Genomic DNA, 13300 nt, shown 5'->3' on the forward strand with positions numbered 1-13300 from the left:
ACCCCCTGGCCATTTTTGGCAGGGTGGGGATCATTACTTTACAAAAATAACCATGACCCAGCCACGTAAAGGCCCATTTGGCATGGGCAACAGAGGACAGGCCCGAAACAGGCTGAAGACCGCCCAAACCGAGTGATTTGTACATAAATGGAGGCTGAAATGGGGGAGGGGGAACTTCTGGAGACACCCCCCCACCCCCACCCCATGGCTGAATCTAAGCCCCTGGACTGGGTGACAGTAAGTAAAATCGAATTTTTAAAAGTTTTTTTAAAATTTAATCTCACGAACCCCCGCAAACTGAACCAAACCAGGGAGGGTGTTCAGTGGTGGTGGTGGCAGAGGAATATCTAGGGAAAATAGCGCCTAGGGCAAGCGCTGAAATTGCACCACCTGTCCAAACATCTGATTCCCATTTTTCAGATAACTTTACCATAATATCAGCTGAAAAGTACAAGTCAAGCTCGTTAATCTTTTAATATTTCAAAAACTATTTAGCAGTGGACGTAGCCAGACCAAAATATGCTAGAAAACTACAAATTTCAGTATGCTGGGGCTCATGAAATACCCAAAAACTATGTGGAGGTGTACTTGGAAAACTAAACAGAAGTGCCTGTTTAATTCTCTACTAGGCATTATAGCATCACTATTACATAAGTTTTAAAAATAAACAGAGAATTTGACTTTTCCCAGATACTCTGAAAATAATTCAAGGATATGCAGAGTAAACTGTGTCACTGCTTGGAATATATTCTAGTATTTCAGAAAGACAGTTAAAATGAGAGAAAGAGAGCAAAAAACTCCCAGTGAGCCTTAATACTAAGGATTTGACACTGATTCAAAGACAAACTCACCATTAATAGCCATATGAGTAAGACATCATATTTAACTCACTTATCACAAGAAGCAAAATAAGAGCAAATGAATACAATCCTAGCTCATAAGCTTCAGCTCAGTATTCACAAGCCCTGATTCTCTGTACACAGTGCCAAACTGAATATGTGTACAGTGACTTATATTATATTTATTTATTTTATTTTATTTAACCTGTAGCCGCTTTGGGGGGCTTCCTAAAGGCTGTGTGTGTGTGGGGGGGTCTGCAAAGGTTTCCCCCCACTGGACTCTGGGGCCTCACAGAGACCATTTGAACATGTGTGGTGGCCATTTTTTTTAAAAAAATTTTTTTAAAAAAATGGCTGCTGAAAACAAAATGGCCACCATGCATGCTCAAATGGCCTCTGCGAGGCCTGGCATGGCCTAGGGCCTCACAGAGGTCATTTGAGCATGCACAGTGGCCATTTTGTTTTTGGTGGCCATTTTTAATATTTTTTTTTTAAAGAAAGAAATGGCGCCCCCATTCAAGTGGCGCCTGGGGCACATGCCCTGCCAGCCCTACCCTAGATACGCCCCTGGATGAGAGAGATTCCTGCCTGCAACCTTGGAGAAGCCACTGCCAGTCTGGGTAGACAGTACTGAGCAAGATGGACCTATGGTCTGACTCAGTATATGGCAGCTGCCTATGTTCCTATGCTGGGGTTGAAGGACCTCCTGAAGTTATGCCCTCTGTCCTAAAATTCATTCTTCCTGATTCCCAATGTGGAAGTAGGGCTGGTTGTGGTCTCTCACTGTACTGAAATAAAAACAACTCTCTGCAGGTGCTCAGAAGCAGGGTCATCCCGGGGGGGTGTGATGGGGCTGGGGACAAATGAGCATGTGCAGGGTCTCCTCAACATTTCATATCATTACAGAATCATGCTGATTGATGACACACAGTGTAAATAGTGTGTGTGAGATATTTGGACATTTCCAACCAGCTTGGCATTTCTAAAGAAAAATAAATAAATAAAAGCACAACACATGCTTCACAGTTCTCACTCGAACCTTCTGGGTTGCAAAACAACTTGAATACAGTGCATTTACAAATGAATGAATGAATGAATGAATATAAATATAATATTGTTTGTTACAGAAGTTTTTGTATTTTTCTGCCATGAAACAAGCCACTTATACAACATTTTTTGATGATTTTTTAATTCAAAAAGTATTAAAAACCAACAATTTGCCCAATCCACCAATTTATATATACATATTCCTCCCACTCTGCCCTCCATCTCTGCTCAACACCAAAGCCCTTTACCAAGTCATTCCAGGTGATCAAAGGCTGGGGCAGAAGGGGGGTTGTTTTATGCCCTTTTTTTGCCTTTTATGAAGGCAAAGGGCAGATTCTTCCATATGGGGGTAGAATGATGGTCTTCGGGGGAGGGGCTTCTGTTCCAGACATTTTTGTAATGTTCTGCCATGAGACAAGCCACTTATAGGACTTTTTTTGATAGTGTGTGTATGTGTATATATATATATATAAATAAAAGCCAGCAAATTTTCCAATCTGTTTCAAATTAAATATTCAGAGACTTCTCAGTCTGCCCTACCTTTCACCCCCTATATCAAAGCCCTATTGCAAGCCAATCCCTATATATCCTGGTGGGGGGGGGACTACAAAAAGGAATTCACATTCTACCAGCATTACTAGAAAAGGCTGGGCTGGCCGGCCTGGGCAGAGGGTCTGCAGAGAGCTGTGGTGGGCAAGGGTAGCCAGCGCTGGCCACTCTGCCTGCCTGCTTCCTTCCTTGCTTGCTTCAGACTTCAGCAAGGCCTACACAGAGGCCTCTCTGGAAGCCCCGCCCACCCACCAATCAGCTGAGAGGTGGAGAGAGAGAAGGAGCTCTAGCAGCTTGCAGGCTTCTTAGATTGCCAGGCAAGCAGGAGAGAGGGCGAACAGGACAAGGGGAACTAGCTGAGGGGCCTTGGGGGGCACCCTAGACCCTGTGGGCCTAGGGACAATTGTCCCCCCTTGTCCAACGGACCCTATGCCCCTGAGCCTTGCCTAATAAGGAAGGTGTCTAAAAAGGAAGGTGCTCCAGGCCCCTGATCATCTTGGTTGCTCTTTTCTGCACCTTTTCCAGTTTTGCAATGACTATCTTAAGATACAGTTACCAGAACTGTATGCAGTCCTCCAAATGTGGCCGTACCATAGATTTGTATAAGGGCATGAGAATTTTAGCATTTTTATTTTCAATCCCCATCCTAAGGATCCCTAGCACTCTGAATCGACACTTTTAACAACCTGTCCACCATGACCCCAAGATCTTTCTCCTGGTCAGTCATTGACATCTCAGATCCCATCAGTATATGTGAAGTTGGGTTCTTTTGCCCAATAGGCATACTTTACAATTGCTAATTATTACACTGAACTATATTTGCCTTTTTGTCACCCAATCAACCAGTTTAGAGAGATCCTTTTGGAGCTCCTCACAATCTGTTTTGGATTTCACTACCCTAAATAGTTCAGTGTCATCTGCAAATCTGTCCACTTCACTGGTTACTCCCAACATCTAGTTTTTTCATGAATAAGTTAAAGAGCATTTGTCACAGTACAAATCCCTAGGGACCCACTTCTTCCCTCCATTTTGAAAACTGTCCACTTATTCCTACCTATTGAAGCTTTTCTCATGACCAGCCTAACTAACCCTGCTTGGGCTGCCTCAAGCAGGGTTAGGCTGGTTGTGAGAGGTGTCGGTATCCTCGCAGATCCTTCTGCTCCCCTCCCGCTTAACCCCCTTAATAAACCCAGCTGCCGGGAATTGTGTGCAGCCCGAGGAATAACAGAGACAGGCACATAGAACACTCGTATGAGGGGGGAATTCCCAATAAACCCAACATCCCACACATTGCCTGGGGTAACTCAAAAAGATCATATTATGCTTGTCTTAAAATAGCTTCACTAGCTGCCGATATGTTTCAGGGCGAAATACAAAGTGCTGGTTATTACCCTTAAAGCTCTGAACGGCTTGGGTCTGCACTACCTTAGAGAGCGCCTTCTTCGGTATGATCCCCATTGCTCGTTGAGGTCATCTGGAGAAGTCCATCTCCAGTTACCACCAGTACATCTGGTGGCGACTCGGAACTGGACCTTTCCTTTAGCTGCTCCTGGTCTGTGGAATATCTGCAGTTTAGGCTCCAGCTTATTTGTTTGGCCTAGCCTCTCAAAGCTTGTAAAGTGTTGTTGTTGTTTTAGAAGTATTTTAATTGGTTTTAAATGGGTTTAATTGTTTTTGAATTGTTTTTATATGTATTTAGCAATGTGTTTTGAATTGTGTGCTTTAATGTCTTTTTAAAATTGTACACTGCCCAGAGTCGATGGATGGGGCGGTTTATAAATGTAATAAATGATAGATAGATAGATAGATAGATAGATAGATAGATAGATAGATAGATAGATAGATAGATAGATAGCTGGTAGGTTGTTCTCATTGGGTAGGCTTGCCCCCCGCAAAAAAAATTCCCATTGTATGGACCCCAGTTCATCTGTTTGTGCCTATGAGGCTCCTTTTGCCCTTCACAAGTGTGGGGAGGGGTTAAGTCACCCTGTTTCTGCTTCCACTGATTGGGAGATAATGTCTTGCACTTCACTGGGAGACTAAGGCTGTCCTGCACACTCTCTTCCCTGCTCATCGCCATCACCGGTTCTGGGCTAAATAGGTATATGCACATTCCCTGCATTCAGCTTGACCCCGTCCCACTTCCTGTATTGGCTGTAATGGGCTCCTGCTAATTCTTCCCCCATTTCTGTGGTGGTCTGTGGGATTATTCCAAAGTCCTTTCCCTCATCTCTGGTGGCCAGTGGCGTGGGTTCCACTGCCTCCCACACCCACCAATAGGGTGCGACACCCACCATCAGGCTCCCTACCTCAGGTGCATCCCAAGTGGTTGTGCATCAAGCCATCTCCACTCACCCACCAACCAACTGATTGGTGGGGAGCGGGCCCACCCACACATTAGAGTCAAGCCAACATCGTTGGAGGGGCCGGGCTGACCGAACCCACTCCATGCAATGATGTCAGCTTGCTCCCGCAGTAGGGAACTGAACTCTGACTCGCCAGCCCAAGGTAGGCTCCGGACACCCATGAATTGAAGCTGCAAAGAGTAACATGGTGCCATTTTAGAAATCCTATATTACATGAAGTATGGCACCAAGAAAAGTGACTTTGGTACTGAATCTACTGTTTACAGAGACAAGGAAACCAATAGTCATGCTATCAAGATTCTCAAACAGATTTTACTTAAACAGTATTTGAATTTTATTTCCACATTAAATACATTATTACAGAATGCAGATCCAGTTACATTTAGTAAATGTTTACATCCATAATTATGAATCCAGTATGTTGTAGAAAGAATTCTCCATATTTTGTATTCTGATGCTATTGTTGAATCCGCACTATTGCTCATGGAGCTGCCCATCCTACAATAGAGATGTGCGAGAACCTGTTTGGAGGCCCTTTTACGGGACTCTGAAGAGATTCAAAAGACCAGCGATTCAGCTGGTTTGAAGCTGGGGAAGTACCTTTAAAGGTGAGGAAGGGTGCTCTTACCCCTCCCGCCGTGTTTCCCCTGCCAGCACTGCACTTTAAAAGGGTCTGGCAGGGTGGCAGCGTACCTGCCTGCTGCCTTGTTGTCTCATAGAACCGGAAGTGACTGGAAGTACCTGGCATGCATGCGCACACAGGTTGTCCAACAAGGCAATAGGGTGGTGGGGAGCTATGCTGCTGCCCTGTCGGACCCTTTTAAAGTGCAGAGCTAGTGGGGGAAATAAGAACAGCCCTGCTGGATCAGGCCCAAGGCCGATCTAGTCCAGTTTCACACAGTGGCCCACCAGATGCCACTGGAAGCCTACAGGCAGGAGTTGAGGGCACGCTCTCTCTCCTGCTGTTACTCCCCTGCAACTGGTACTCAGAGGCATCCTGCCTTTGAGGCTGGAAGTGGCCCTTCGAGGTGGAAGATCACCTTCCCTCACCCTTAAATGTATCCCCTCCCCCCTTGATCTGCCCCCCACTGGTTCCGTGCACATCCCTATCCTACAAGTGTCTTCAGAGAATTCTTCATAATCCTTGACTTCATTTAAGCTTACTTTCAGGGGCATCTATATCCAACCCAAATCAGTAGCTGGCCGATGACCCTGTACTGTGTAAGGATGTGCCAAGCCAGGCCAGTTTGGTTCTAATCCAGGCCAGATTTGAACTGACCTGGCCTGGCTCGGTTTTGGCACTGGAAAAACTGGACCCAGTCCGGTTCAACCGCCAAACCTGCTCAGAACTCTACTGGTAAAGGGCAATCCGGTGAGGATTCCCCTTTACCACTAGAGGGCAGGGGCTTCCCTAAGCCTAGAGGGGGTGGGAGGGGAGTAATTTACTACTTACACTACAAGCTGCAGCTGTAGCCGTAGGGGTGCAGCACCAGTTCCCACCCCCACCCCTGCCCACCTCCACCAGTTTAGGCCTCCATGCATGTACAGAGGCCATTTGTGAGGCCATACTCTTGCCCCACTGCCCCCACCACAACTTGCACTGTAAGTAATAAATTACTCCCCTTCCACCCCTCTAGGTTTAGGGAGGCCCCTGCCACAGCACCTATACTGGAAAGGGGGGATCCTCACCATATTCCCATTTACCAGTAGAGCCTCGAGCTGGCTTGGTTAAAAATTGGCCCAGTTTGGTTTGAACTCGGACCATCCAGTGCCGGGCTGCATCAATCCCAAACCTGTCAAATCGGGCCGGTTTGATGTCAAGGCCAGCTCGAATTGAGCCAGCTTGCACACCCCTAATATTGTGCTCGTCTCACCTGCAGTTCTGAATCTAATGCTCCTCCATACTTTCTCACCCTGTTTGCAGACTGCAAAGCTGGTGGGGCATTTTTTTTAATTGGGGAGGGTGAATAGGAGCAAGATGTTTGCCCTACTTCCTCCCAATGGCATTTGCACTCCCACTGCTGCCTGATACTAATTCCTCAATGTGTCCAACCCAGAAGATGCCAGAGTGAGGGCAGAATGTATTGGGTGGGTTCAGATGCCCCAAAATCTTAGGAGCATGTACTCTCTCCCCTTCCCTCATGTGAGTCAGAAAAGTCCTACTTCAAATTGTAGGGAGATAGAAACCAAGATTGGTTGTGCCATCCTGACTAACTCATACTGGTTTGTTTTAAACACATAGCTTGAAATGAACCTTGATCTGAACCCACAATTTGAAGTGAGTTTCAGACAGAGTCATTTAGAGTCATTTCAAGCCCTGTAATTAGAATAAACCAAGATCATAGATAGACTTCTAGGGTTGGAAGGGACCTTGGAGGTCTTCTAGTCAATCTATTGATCCTAGTCCTGCTCCTCAGGAGCAAGAGAGAACAAGTCTGTATCCCCCCTTCACAACAATACAACCAGCCTGGATCTCTTTCTAACTACATTTGGAAGTAGAATTCTTCCTTTCCAGCTCACACCAGGGGATAAGAGGTAATGCATGCTCTTGAGGCTTTGGGATGTCAAGTGAAACCAAGGTTTATCCTTGGCTTCATGTGATGTCTGAACCCACCACTATTTCCTGCTTCTGCCTAGAGATGTAAAATTTCCAAAATTTTTGAATTAATTAAAACAAACCTTGGGGTTTTTTCATGGGGAAATTGAAATATATGCAATACTTTTTTCTAGCACCCTTTACAGATCTGAAGTCACATTGTTTCATTAGAAGCATTTATTGTATATAACCTGCTTTGCTCATAACATTTATCATGTTTGGTTTATTACATTTAGAACTACTGTATCACTATCAGTGGTTTCTGCTTCTTCTGATCCTTCATTTTTATCAACTTAATGACTTATGAAAACTGAATTGCCTGACAAGCCTCTCTTACCTTTTCACATGTTCCTTTATTTCTTGATCTGGTGTATTTCCAAACATAGGCCTGTTTCTTTCGCATGCTGTAGAAGACAGAGGAATCCAATGCAAACAGGAAGCTTGGGAGAGTAAAGGCCAGAACACCTTTCTTTATAGGAATATACCTAAACACCTTTCAAAAATATTTTATTCATAATTCCAAAAGAAAATATTTCATCCTCTTAAAAAAAAAATGTTCGGGACCCCGCCCCCCGCAAAAGTCCTTTGGGGGAAAATGGAAAGACTCCCACCACCACCACACACACAAAAACTCTTTCTGGTTTTTTCTGGGCCTTCACATTTCTACTCCTGCCTCACTCTGGTGTCTCCATGATTATGCCATGTGGTTAACGCTGGTTTTTTTCTGGGTAGGGAATACAGAGGAAACAGTGACAAGAGCATAACTGATTCCAGGATGACAGAAGCAAATGGAAGTGGTTGTGAAAAAGGTGAGTGGGCGAATGGTGATATGAAACCTCCTGTCCTCCACCAATCCTAAGTTCAAGCAGTAAAAGTTCTAGAAAGACTTCCTGGCACAGACCTTTCTCATTCTTCCTTGACAGTTGTGTGCTCCTCTTCTCATTTCTAGGCCCTGAATGTAGTTCTACACCAGTCCTGCTTTGTCCTTGACCCCTCTCTTCAACTCCACATCTCCTTTTGTGTCATTGGCTTCCTGCCTTTTCCATGAATGAATTTCTGAATTGGCTCCAGTTGAAAAGTGTTGTGTCTGCCTAGGATGTTGGATCTCTACTGGCTCCTTTGCATGTGCCAGTTATTATTCAGTGTTGCTTGTTGCCAAGAAAAGACCATATCAGTGTGAAGATGCCTTTGCGTCTGTATGTCACATTGAATGAGCGATTGCCTGGTATAAACAACTGATGTAGTACAGCAACTAATGCTGTATGTTATGAACCAAGAAGTTTGAGGTTCAGTTTTCGCCTTGGCCATCAACTCATTAGGACCCAGCATATCTAAAAGACTGCCTCCATTCCTATGTTACACCATGTTTTTGAAGTCAACTAGCAATGCTCTCTCTCAAGTACATATCTATGTTCAAAATTAGGTCTACAAAAGTAGGCAGATTGGCATTTTCAGTCAAATTTGGAATAATCTTCCTTGTAGATCCACCAAAATCTGACCCTGTGCATCATCTAGAAGTTATGCAAGATGTTTTTATTCAGATTTGCTTTTTGTGTGTCTATGGATAGGGTAGAATTATTAGCATATCTTTATTCAACCTGATCCCTTGGGATGGAATAGACTAATCTTCAGTTAAATAAATAATACATTTAGTACAAAATTCAGTTCAGCCAGTCAGATAAATTGAGGTATTTTGAAGCTACAAAAAGAAATCCTAGTACTAAATTAATGGGTGTCATTGTTTTCTTCCCAGGGCCATGAGGATGGTGTTAGCTGATAATGCAGAGCTGTGACAAATAATGCCATTATACTGGATAGTGTTTCACCTGCTGGAGAGGGATAGTGCTTGAAAGTCTGTTAAAGTTGACTGAGAGATTACATGCAGTTAATTATTGAGGAGTTATATAAAACTCCTCCCCAAATCCATTTAATGTCCCTGTAATCCATCTCCCCCCATGAGCCTCAATTAAACTGGTTCTTCATTAGTTGGCTGAAATTGTTCGGAAACTTCAAAAGCTGTTGAGCAATGTACAAAGTGAAGGTATTCTGCTATGAAAAACTGAAATCAATTAGGGGTTGTTTCACATGTTTGTGCATTACTTAATGATTGTGGTAGCAGTTAATGATCTGAATATCTAGCCTTGGTATGTAGCAAGCCTTGGTAGCTATATGAGGATCATAGGTGGCATGCCCCTACACCTCAGTGCTAGGGAGTACCAAGGGATGGGACAGTTGCCCTCTTCCCCACTTGCAGGCTTCCTGAGTGCACCACTCCTTGGCCACTGCACAAGGCAGGATGCTGGTCTGGGTGGGCCTTGGCCTGATAGGGTAGGGCTTTTAAAAATGTACTTACATGAATAAATCATTCCAGATCAGTCACCACAGACTAGCTTTCTTCAGCATAATCGCTTTTCAGTGGAATAGGCACACACATGCCGGTGTGAGTCATCAGGAAATCGGGTCATGAAAAATCAGATGCTGTGCATGCATATGTGAATTGAAAAGTATTGTGTTTACTTACTCTGCTGCTTAGGGGCTGGTTCAGAGATGGCACCTATATATTTAATTCGCTAAGACATATCCGTGGCTATTCCCATGCGTGGCAGCTCTCATGAGATTTCGCGAGTGAGGGGAGGGGGAGAGGAAGGTGAGTGTCTGCTGGCCGGTGAAAGGAAGTGGCAGTGCTGGGCACTGGGAAAAATTGCTGCCTGGTGAGAGGGTATATTAGGTATATGGTATATTAGGTCTCGCAGGGGGGATTCAATATAATAAGAGGGAGAACTCCTCAAATGTGTTTGTGTGTGTGGCGGGGTCTGCACTCAGAGTCATTGCACTGTGCATACATTTTGGGCCATGGGTCATCAAGCAACAAGTGATAACACATCACCATATAAACACATGTGTGAAATGGGCCTTTAAGCAGAAGCCAACCCTGCTACCTGTAGATCTTATTCAGATGCAAAAAACTGTTCTGCATGGCTGCAGCAAGCCACAAACTCCTACAGAAGTCAGTAAAATAAGGATGGAGTATAGATTGTACATTGTACAAGAGCCCCTGGTGGCGCAGTGGTAAAACTGCTGCCCTGTAACCAGAAGGTTACAAGTTTGATCCTGACCAGGGGCTAAAGGTTGACTCAGCCTTCCATCCTTCTGAGGGCGGTAAAATGAGTACCCAGAATGTTGGGGGGCAATATGCTAAATCATTGTAAACCGCTTAGAGAGCTTCCAGCTATAGAGCGGTATATAAATGTAAGTGCTATTGCTATTGTATGGGGAGAAGAAATGAAGAATGTTTCTTCTCCATTAATTGGTATCTGCAATTAATAGGTGGATGTCAGGATACTCCTGTTTAACTGACTGGTTTCCACGTTGTTCCTGGAAAAATTCTGAATTGTGTGAAAGTCCCTCCTTTTAAAAACCCAGATAAAGCCACCACTCCAATATACACTTATGCTGCTTCATGAGTGATTCTGCCCATTCTTTTATTTCTAATAAGTGGTCTCATCATATTAACTGACCAGTCAGTAGTGTGTTTATAGGTATGGAGCTGCAAGCTGCAATACTGCCAAGTGCAATGTGATAAGAAGGCCAAGTGAGATCTTGCACAAAACAGCTGGGAATATTTGAAGACTTCCAGTTTCCCCTCAATCTTCCATTCACCCTAAACATCATTCACTTTGACTACTGGTGCAGCTGACTCAAAGCAACTCTCATCTACCATCAGAAGAATAGTGTGAAAGAAAAGGACATCATTCAGCTTGGGGCCTTTGGAGTGACTGGCTAAATCAGCAGAATGTCGTAACAGGGGTGGCTTACTCTAACCTTCCTCCCTCCCTCCCTCCTCTTTTCTTTTCCTTTCCTTTCCTGAAGAATTTCCATCCTTCCTTGCCACAAAAGGATCCATGGCAGCTTCCAAAAAAAACCTGCAAAACTATTAAAAATAATTTTAGATACATTATAAAATGGACAGGAAGACAGATCAAAATCAATAAAACATAGTCAGTAGGGAAAAGAAAACATGATTAAAGGCCTGTTTAAAATGAAAGGTTTTTTTCTTGGTGTTGGAAAGCCAAGAGAGAAGGGGATAAGGACAAGGTTGTACAAGTGTTGATATCAGAGATCTAGCACTGCCAATAAAACATCTATAGCAACTTCACATCATTTCCAACAATGTTTTCCAGTGAAGTCAATTCACTTGCTCCTTGGCCAGTCAGCAAGTGTACATAATCAGGTGATATCCATGCAAATAGAAACTATTCCTAGAAAGAAAGAAACGATTCTGAGTGTGAATCTAAGGAAAGGAGGGCAGAAGGAGAGAGCAAGCAAGCAAAGGCATGCTCAGTTGCTGCAGAAGAACTAAAGAAAAGGGGATCCATGTCAATTTCTCTGTTGAACATTCTTCAAATGTATTTTAAGGTTTGCAATACACCACATCCCTAAGGACAGGGAAGGAGTGTGTGAAAACAAACTACAATTCCTAGTGTGTGTGCGTGCACGCGCAATAGAATAAATCATATGTTCATACCATCATTGGCATGCATGCATGTACCAACGTTGTTGTGAGATTAAAAAGATACTCTTGACACTCCACACTTTAGTTTTTAATTTAGAATGTAATTTTAAATGTTGCCTTGTTTGCATGTTTTTTGTGCACCACCCGGAGTCTTTGGAGTGGGGGGGTATATTAAATGTTTTTAATACATAAATAAATAAATAAACTAGTCCTCATCCTCACATCACAAAGATGGGAAATTTTCTCTGAATTAGTATTCCAGTCTCAAACAGCAGCACTGAAAAATAATGGGGTATCTCCCAACTGAATTGCTTGGCTTTGTGTTTCCTCAGTCTTTGGGTTCCTAGAACTTTCAGTGACATTGGTTGCTGAGGCCACAGGTCCCATGTGAGGAGCTACTGTCAATGCCCACAATTCAATCAAGGTCCCATGATTTTGATGATGACAGCTTAAACTGTTTTATTTAGGGTATCCATTTTTTTTCAGTTGTTCACCCTACATCAAAACACTGCTCCCTTAAATAATATAAAGAAATAAGGTTCTCTGTGGGATCCCATTTACTAGGAAATGTAGCATGGTGGTATTAGCAGTATGCATTTATCTTGATAACCAGCTTCTTGCCACGAGGCTCTGGGAACCAGTTACCAGCCTGCCAAATATTCCTAATACCCTTCATAAAACCAGGGATCCACCCTAGCTCTACCCAACAGAGACTCATAACATAGTAAAACAAGGCTGTCCAGTGTAGTTAAATTAATAATAGCCTCCTTCTGTGCCAGAGATTAATGGATGTCATCATGAAGCCTATCAATGGCCAGAGGAAGGTAATCTTGTATGATTTTGTCTACAGAGCAAAAGGGGGAAAAAACATGTTTTGTGGCATGTGTTCTCTGTGCATATGTGACCAACATGTTTTAAAAAGCATCTGACCTAGCCCAAAGGGGTGGGGGAAAAGTACAACCCATTAAGCAATAAAAATAGCAAATCTAGTGTCACAACACTATGCTTAATTAAAAATCTTTGCCGCCATTACTATCAGATATCTATTTAAAAAAAAAAAACAAACCCTAAACCATTCTATAAAATATTAAAAGCAAGAAGTAGATCCCAAACGACAAAACCCCTTTCCTCTTTCTTGGACTTTGTTCCAAATACTTCACAAGTTCAGGGGTGAGGAGAAACAAAGAAAATGGCAAGGCCACAGGCTGTGAGCCACTGGTTAAGAGCCATGAGTCAAGAGCCTTCAGCTCACATCGAAGGCTCTGGCCGCAGAAGCCTAAAGAAGTACTTGCAAAAGGGGACTGAGCACAAACAAGTGCAGGAGCCAGTCAGCTGACACACCAGATTCTCTCCTCCCCTAACAGAATCCCCCTAAATGTAGTTGTAGCCA

The sequence above is a fragment of the Hemicordylus capensis genome, chromosome 5 (genome assembly GCF_027244095.1).
Source record: "Hemicordylus capensis ecotype Gifberg chromosome 5, rHemCap1.1.pri, whole genome shotgun sequence".
Lineage (NCBI taxonomy): Eukaryota > Metazoa > Chordata > Lepidosauria > Squamata > Cordylidae > Hemicordylus > Hemicordylus capensis.